A 9,451-nucleotide genomic window follows, 5' to 3' on the forward strand; every position below is an offset into this window, starting at 1 on the left:
AAAAGACTATGAATTGAAGGGTAAACATTTTTTGATACAGTAATTGAAGATATCTGTAATTTCTTCATCAAAACTTTATTCATGATTTATACTGTAACGAAAAACGAGCGGTCAGGCTTTGATGTTAAACTATAAATGTGTAACCCTTAGTGTGCTGCTATAATAATGTGTTTTATAACAATGTATAAGTATATATATGAACTAAAGTTATAGCTGGCGACCCTTCTTTGGTAGCGTGGTACTCTGGTATCATGGTACTTTGCGGTATTCCGGTAGATCTAAGGTTGGTTCTGTATAGGTTTTGTGGTACTTAGTGGTATTCCGGTAGATCTTAGTTTGGTTCTGTTTAGGTTTTTGTAAGAATAACAGACTCGTTAAATAAAAATCAACATGTATTAACTTTATTATAAGATGCAAATAGTATATAACTTAACAGTATTCTAGTCTAACAAATAAATACATTACTTTATTAGAATATCGTAAAGAAAATGGATAGCGGAAATATAAATACCTTGAAAGTTTAGTTTGGTTATCAGTGGTAAATCAAATTCAATGTCAAAAGATAACGTTTCTCTCGAGAAGTTATTCTCTAAATTCAACTTGTGTAGGAATTAACAAGCCCACATTATACGGAAGTAGTCTGGTTACTACTTAGTCTGGTAAATGGTTTTGGTACATGTATATATTTAAATTGCTTGGAATTAGCGTGTGTTACTTGCCCAGGGTAAAGTCGTACTGAAGTCTTATCCGTTTTCTCCACCATATTTATACTTAGGTAAACCAATCTACCGATTTGGTTTACCATTCACTAAAATTACCAAATCCAAAGCCGACGTCATAACAAAAATAGGTTATGACATCATTGTGTTGTACGTCATTTAAAGAAAACAATTCACAGCTGTTCTGATTGTAAAAACATAGACAAGAATAATAAAAAGTTAACAAACATGGTTATACAAGAAATATATAATAAGAATAGTCACTTAACAGTAAGGTTTAAACAACATCATCACACAATTTTAGGGAAAACAAGTTCCATTCCAAGGGACCCCCATTTCGTTACAATACCTTGGTTGAGGAGGACTGTTATTTCAATATATCAAAGACAAACAAATACACAGTTACAGGGCACTCTCATATTTAAAAAATGTAAAAAAAAGAGATCTCTTTATTTATATTATCTTAATGTAAACAAAACCAATATCTGGTCTGGACCTGCATTGTTGCATGCAATTGATTGAAGTAACATGTATACTGGAGCTTAACTCATCATTCCAAAACCATCCAAATACTTAACTTTTGTTATTCTAATTTTCCTTGTACAAGAAATGTTGTAAAATTTCAAAATGGCTACAAAGCTGATTAAGAATTGCTTATAAAAAAGATTTGGTATAATTGCCAATAAGAAAACTCTCCACAAGAGACCAAAGACACAGAAATTAACAACTATAGGTCACTGTACCGCCTTCAACAATGAACAAAGCCCATACTGCATAGTCAGCTATAGAAGGCCTCGAAGTTAGAAATGTAAAACAAATCAAAAAGGAAAACTAATGGCCTATTAATTTGTGTACAAAAAAAGAATGAAAAAAAATATGTTACACATCAACAAACGACAACCACTGAATTACAGGCTCCTAACTTGGGACAGGCACATACATACAGAATGTGGCAGGGTTAAACATGTTACTCGTTACAACTCCACATTATCAAGCTGTAAATTTTTTTTTAAATCATTCCCCTTCATAGAATTCCAGAAAACTTTGAGGAAGGAGTAGGTCTGGTAAGGGCCGATTTTGGCCTCAAATTTCAGGTTTATCTAACGAAAGATTTTGGACATTTTTAAATACTTTAGGGTCTATTTCAATTAATTCAATTAGTTTATGTGAAAGATTTTAACTGATTTAGTCATTAAAAACGCTCCAATTCAAGCTTAAATGTGAAAAATCTATCAAATCTGCAAAAAAACGTCACTTTTCATCCTCAACCTTTATTTATGTTATTATCATCATCAAATACCACTTACGTTTCAATATTATGAATGAACACGAATGCCGCCACTTTCATTTAAGACGGAAACCGTCTTGAATTTAACTAAAATGCTAAAATTGTGAAGATTTCAGTAATTTGGCTGGACTTAATGATGCTAGTAGCCTAGTACCTGATATTTGTGCATTGTATTGTCAAAAACAGACCATATTTATGTAGCAGAAGCATTCTACTTTCCAGTAAATAGTTAAAAGATTACATTTTCACAATTTTTTTAAACTGCTATATTGTGGGGCCAAAAAGGGTCTTACTGAACCTACTACTTTCTGATATATAGACAGACATAGTCAATTGGTTAAAAGATGTGCTACTGTCTCCATGGACCCAAGTAGAAAAAGAGAATTTATTTTCAGCAATCATAAAAAAAAGTTGATTGTGTCGTGGGTTTTGCAAAGACATTCATAGTTTGGTGTATATTAAATTACTTTCCCTTGATTTCTCTTTCTATCATAGATTTCATTGGTATAGGTGAACTAGAAATTCAAATAGTTGTTTGTTTCTGTGTCATTTGGTCTCTTGTAGAGATTTGTCTCATCAGCAATCATACCACATCTTCTATTTATATTAGAATAAAGAACAAGAGTGCCAGACACACAAGATCAACTTAAAATCATCCCAGGCATCAAATTTAGTTGACCTATTGCTAAATATCTACGAAACAAAGTTAACCAAGAAAACTGTACACTAATGATCAATGAAAATGAGGTGAAGGTCAGATGATACCTGCCAGACAGACAAATACACTTTACAATCATTCCATTCACCAAACATAGTTGCTTAATGATTAAGAAAAATTAGACCAAAACACAAAAACTTAACATTGAGCAATGAACCATGAAATTGAGGTCAAGGTCTAAATTAAACCTGCCTGGCTGATGTGTACATCTTGAAATATTTACATACACCAAATATTGTCCTAATAGAGCTTTCTTACAAATTGACGAAAGGTACGAACGAACTGCAGGGAGCATGTATTACATTTCCTAAATAACAGTTAAAAGAGTCTTTGTTTTATCCGATAAAACAAGTTCTTTTTTAATGAAATTTATCTTTGAAAAAATAAGCATATTGCAAATAACACACGCTTTTAATATCAGAAAATAAAGAAAAATAGTGTCAATACACTTACGTGCGTTACGCTACCTACATAAACCACGACTTCATACATTTTCGCGGGAATTGTTCAAGCATGAGTTTCACGATTAGTATTTGTTTGGGCATTATTGTAGTGCGTTAATCATGTAAGGACAAGGTTCATATTTATTTTTATTTTTTATGAGTACCGTTTCAGCAAATTTTCAACATGGATCATCCAGATTTGTAAAACAAGGATGCTACAATGTTTTGAAAAAGCAATGTGAAATAAATGTAGGAAAAAAGATTTTGTGATAAAGTGGTTTTTTTAATTGATGTTATTATAAATGACGGAAAGTAATGTTAATCTTGTGATTGCAGGCAACAAATGAGAAACTAATACTTTAATTGCAAATTCAGTTTGATATGAAAGTAGCAAAGTTTACATTATTAAACAAGCATTAAAGGACAAAATAAAATTTGTAAGGGTTCCACGGAACCCGGTGTCTCGCCTACTTTTTCTGTTAATAGAAGACTCAACAAAAATGAGGAAAAACATCAATAAAAATTTCCCTCACGATACTGTCTTTTGATTGAAAGAAGCTTCCAAGTTTGGTTAAAAAATCCAGGATAGTTTATGAATCTAATAAATGTTTTATAAACTTTAACTGCAGACTGTATGTAATGTTAACTGGAAGAAAAACTAAGTCCATTTATAAGTAAAATACGGAAAAAGTGAATTTTTTTTTTTACAAAATTTACTTCTGAATAATATCTTATGATCAGAAATAAGCTTTTGTCTAAGTTTGGTAGAAATCCAGGATAGTTTAAAAACATTATAAAAATTTTAAAAACTTAAACCACAGAGTGAATGTTTTGTTTCTGGCAAAAAAACTGTCCATTTATAAGTAAAATACGGAAAAGTGGAAATGTATTTTTACAAAATTTTCTTCTTGATACTATCTTATGATCATAAACAAGCTTCTGTCCAAGTTTGGTACAAATCAAGGATAGTTTATGAAAGTTATTAAAATTTAAAAAAATTTAACCACAGAGTGAATGTAATGTTTCCTCGCAGAAAATTTAAGTCCATTTATAAGTAAAATATGGAAAAAATGGAATTTTATTTTTACAAAATTTACTTCTGGATACTTTCTTATGATCATAAACAAGCTTCAACTGTCCAAGTTTGGTAGAAATTCAGTATAGTTTAAGAAAGTTATTAAAATTTCAAAAACTTTAACCACAGAGTGAATATTTGTGGACGCCACCGCCGCCGCTGCCGACGGAATGTAGGATCTCTTAGTCTCGCTTTTTCGACTAAAGTCGAAGGCTCGACAAAAAGGGAGGAAAACCAAACAACAAGTTATGTAGCAATCATCTAACTTCAAAAGGGGGAGGGGATTATGGTTGTGGATTTTATAATGACGTTTAAACACACAACATGCTTGAGAGATAGATGCATAGACGTCCAGTGGCTAATATTTCATAAATGTTCAGTACCAAAACGCATTCAAACGCTACAAAACGGTTTCATAAAAGAGATTAACTCCCGAGTATGGACACACCACAAGGTGACAATGAATATAACTCAGGGAGAGGCGGTGATTCACAAGTTATTAAATGAGCACCTGTATGTATATGACATGGTATAAAGGTCATCTTTTTTTGTAGATCTTATTTAATAAGTGTCGTTGCATGTAGGGTAATGGTCCTAAGTAGGCTAACATTAAGGGTGAAATGCCATCGAAGCTCCATGACGATTATATGATCATGTCAAAATAAAGGATAAACTGGACCCCAGTTGTGTTCACTTATTGCTACACTGACGATGTGAAGCTATAGATGGAACGGCGGACAAGTTTGAATAAAGGATCCCTAAAACGAGTCTTACGTATGATTCATCAAGCATACGTACCTTTCGTCAATTTGTAAGAAAGCTCTAATGCAAACAGTACTAAAATAACAGACCAAAACACACACATTTATAATTTGAGCAATGGGCCTGAAAATGAGGTCAAGCCTCCAGGTCAAATAAAACTTGTCATGCTGACATGTATATTATAAAATATTTCCATATACCCAAAATAGTTGACCTTTTGCATTTAATATTAGCTAAACAGAACAAAACACAAAAACTTAACTATGACCTCTGAACCATGAAATGAGGTCAAGGTCAGATGAAACCTGCCAGTTGGACATGTTAACCTTACACTCATTACATACACCTAACTAGAGGCTCTAAAGAGCCTGTGTCGCTTACCTTGGTCCATGTGCATATTAAACTAAGGAAACAGATGGATTCATAACAAAATTGAGTTTTGGTGATGGTAATGTGTTTGTAGATCTTACTTTACTGAACATTTTTGCTGCTTACAATTATCTCTATCTATAATGAACTTGGCCCAATAGTTACACATGAAAATATGTTGTAAAAATTTACAAAAATTTACAATTTTATAAAAATTGTTATTGGACTATAAAGGGAATGACTCCTTAAGGGGTCAATTGATCATTTTGGTCATGCTAACTTATTTGTAGATCTTACTTTTCTGAACATTATTGCTGTTTACAGTTTATCTCTATCTATAATAATATTCAAGATAATAACCAAGAACAGCTAAATTTCCTTAAAATTACCAATTCAGGGGCAGCAACCCAACAATGGGATGTCCGATTCATCTGAAAATTTCAGGGCAGATAGATAACCTGATCAATAATTGAATCCCGTCAGATTTACTCTAAATGCTTTGGTTTCAGAGATATGAGCCAAAAACAGCATTTAACCCTATGTCCTATTTTTAGCTGTCAGCCATCTATGTTCGCAGGCAGGGTCATCGGACACATTTTTTAAACTATATATCCTAATGATAATTGTGGACAAGTTGTGTTAAATTTGTCTCAGTAGTTTCAGAGAAGATTTTTGTAAAAGATTACAAAAATTTACTAAATACTGTTAAAAAATTTACCATAAAGGGCAATTACTCCTTGACTATTTTGGTCATGTTGACTTATTTGTAGATTTTACTTTTCTAAACATTATTGCTGCTTTATCTATAATTTTCAAGAAAATAACCAAAAACAGCAAAATTTCCTTAAAATTAACAATTCAGGGGCAGCAACCTAACAACTGGTTGTCCGATTCATCTGAAAATTTCAGGGCAGATAGATCTTGACCTGATTAACAATTTTACCCTAGTCAGATTTGCTTTGAATGCTTTGGTTTCAGAGATATAAGCCAAAATCTACATTTTACCCCTATGTTCTATTTTTATCCATGGCGGCCATCTTGGTTGGTTGGCCAGGTCATCGGACACATTTTTCAAACTAGATACCTCAATGATGATTGTGGCCAAGTTTGGTTAAGTTTGGCCCAGTAGTTTCAGAGGAGAAGACTTTTGTAAAAGTTAACGATGACGGACGCCAAGTGATAAGAAAAGCACACTTGGCCCTTCGGGCCAGGTGAGCTAAAAAGTAGACCTTTTGCTTAACCCTTTCCTCCATGGAATTGTTTTTTTTACATACTTGATTGGCATAGGATTTTTTCAATATGAAAAAAAATTATCAGGTTTAAAGTCTTCATGCATTGCTAAAACAAATATTTTATCAATGAAGTTCCAGTCGCATATTCTCATTCTCCCTTTTAAATTAGATACAAATTTTTATTAAGTCTGATACAGATTTTTGGTAGGACAATGTTTCAACTGAGGCACTACACAGGCGTCAAAAAGCGTAATTATGGAGTAAAGGGGGTGGCGTCAAAGGCGTCATTATGGAGGAAAGGGTTAAAGTCTCTAAGATATGGACTTGACCACCATGAAATGAGATGGAGTTAAAGTGAAAACTGTCTGACAGGTATAAATCAGAAATTAACATCATAACATGACAAAAAATCTTTTTTTTTCAAGTAGTCATGAAAATGAGGTCAAGGACAATGGTCCAAGACTGACAAAGACTTCATATCATAAGACATCTATATACAAAGTATGAATCATCCAGGTCTTCTGAAATATTCAGCTTACAGATTGCTATCCCTATGTTCAGCTTTCTGCGACAGAAGTTGCAGGCTTGATAAAAACCACAAAATCAAATATTCCTATATATAGTTTTGTTCCACAATCAAGGAATAAAAAAGAATCTACAGTATACCACTTACACTCTTACAATGTCCACACCAAAACTACCAAAAGTGCATTATACCTACAGGAGAAACATGTCTTATCCTGAAAATAAACCAGACAACTCGACCATGAAAATGAGGCAGGGTCAAACATACCCTACAATAATTCTATACATGTATCATTGATGTGGTGTGGATTGTTTATGTTTGAATGAAGTACAAATGTAATCATGAACTTTTAACCTGACTAAAGCAGCATGCAAATGAGATATTTCAAGGGTGAGCTAACAAAAAGATTGGGTTTTTTGTGTATTCAGAAATTTAAATTGATATTACTAAATAGCTGTAAAAAGTTTAAGACAGATGAAAACTCTAAGATAAAACTAAGTTTCAACAGAGGAATTTTTGTTTTACAACCTTATATATTTCAAAATATCTGGATTACATTTAAGCAAAATAATAATTTACCAAAATTGGTTAACATGTACATTTCATGCCACAAAAAAATAAAAAAAATAAATATATATTATATATATATAACTTTTCCCCTCAATCCACGAAAATTAGGAACCAAGATAAATAAACAGCTGCGCCATGAGCGCATGATACGCCCGACGTCTTGTGTGGAAGTTTTATGCAATAATCATAAATAGTTTCTGAGAAAGTTTTAAGCAATTACCATTTATTGCTTTTGAAACACGGCGGGACATGTGAAACCCCCCAACCTGTTTTTTTTTTACAAATATCACTAAAATTAAATTTTGAATCAAACCAAAAAGTATACAGATCTTAGTAGATGAAAATATAACAAAGAAGTGTGTACAGTTTCAAGCAATAATCATAAATTGTTTTTGAGATACAGCACGACATGTAAAAAAAAACCTCCCCTTTTTAACAAAATACTCAATAACTCAAAAATAAAATTTTGAATCATCACCAAAAAGTATACAGATCTTTAGATTAATATAAAAAAGAAGTGTGTAAAGTTTTAAGCAATAATCATAAATCGTTTTTGAGATACGGCATGACATGTTAAAACCCCCTCCCCCTTTTTTACAAAATACTCAATAACTCAAAAATGAAATTTTGAATCATCACCAAAAAGTATACAGATCTTTAGATTAATATAAAAAAAAAGTGTGTAAAGTTTTAAGCAATAATCATAAATCGTTTTTGAGGTACGGCGCGACATGTAAAAAACCCTCCCCCTTTTTTACAAAATCCTCAATAACTCAAAAATGACATTTTCAATCATCACCAAAAAGCATACATATATTAAGATTAATATAACTAAGAAGTGTGTAAAGTTTTAAGCAATAATCAAGAATGGTTTTTGAGGTACGGTGCGACATGTGAAAAAAAACACACCCCTGTTTTAGTTACAAAGTGCTGTAACTCAAAAAGTTTAAATCTTATTTTCACCAAAAAGTATACAGATCATTTGACCATCATAAAAAACAACTATATTAAGTTCATGAAATTTAGATAAGTCGTTCTCAAGTTATGGTGCGACATGTTTACGCCGGACAGACAGACGGACGGACAGACAGACAGACAGACAGACAGACAGACACCAGACATTTGTATACCATAATACGTCCCGTCAAAATTTTGACAGGCGTATAAAAACTTCATTGTTGAAGGCCTTATAAGGTTATGGTCAAATGACCTTTTAAACTCACATACTGTGGGATCATTATTTCTTGTTGGATACTAATTTTCTTGGATTTCTTGGGTATAGTTGAACCACAAATTTAAATAGTTGTTAATTTCTGTGTCATTTTGGTCTCTTGTGAAGAGTTGCCTCATTGGCAATCATACCACATCTTCATTTTTATATGCACCCTGAAAAACATAATGAAAATGAGGTTGATCTTTTTAATATTGTTTGAAGAACATTTGTGGGTAATAAAAACATATTAGAAACTGATTTGAAGTTTAATCAGCAACATTTGTTTTACCTTCAACAGTATTCATCTTACTGGTTAGACTAGAGAAAATTCCAAGGTTCTATTTACATTTATGAAATCCAGACATTTTTAGCTTTCTAAATGTCAACAGCAACACGAGAGATTGAGAGAACAGCAGAGATTGAATGAGTTAAACTTTTAGCTTCTGTTCAGGAATGATAATCCCACTATAAGTATTCATTAAAAAGAAAATAACAGGGTACTCTGATTCTTAGTTCCTAAGAAAATTTTATAAATA

Source organism: Mytilus galloprovincialis, chromosome 1 (genome assembly GCF_965363235.1).
Source record: "Mytilus galloprovincialis chromosome 1, xbMytGall1.hap1.1, whole genome shotgun sequence".
Lineage (NCBI taxonomy): Eukaryota > Metazoa > Mollusca > Bivalvia > Mytilida > Mytilidae > Mytilus > Mytilus galloprovincialis.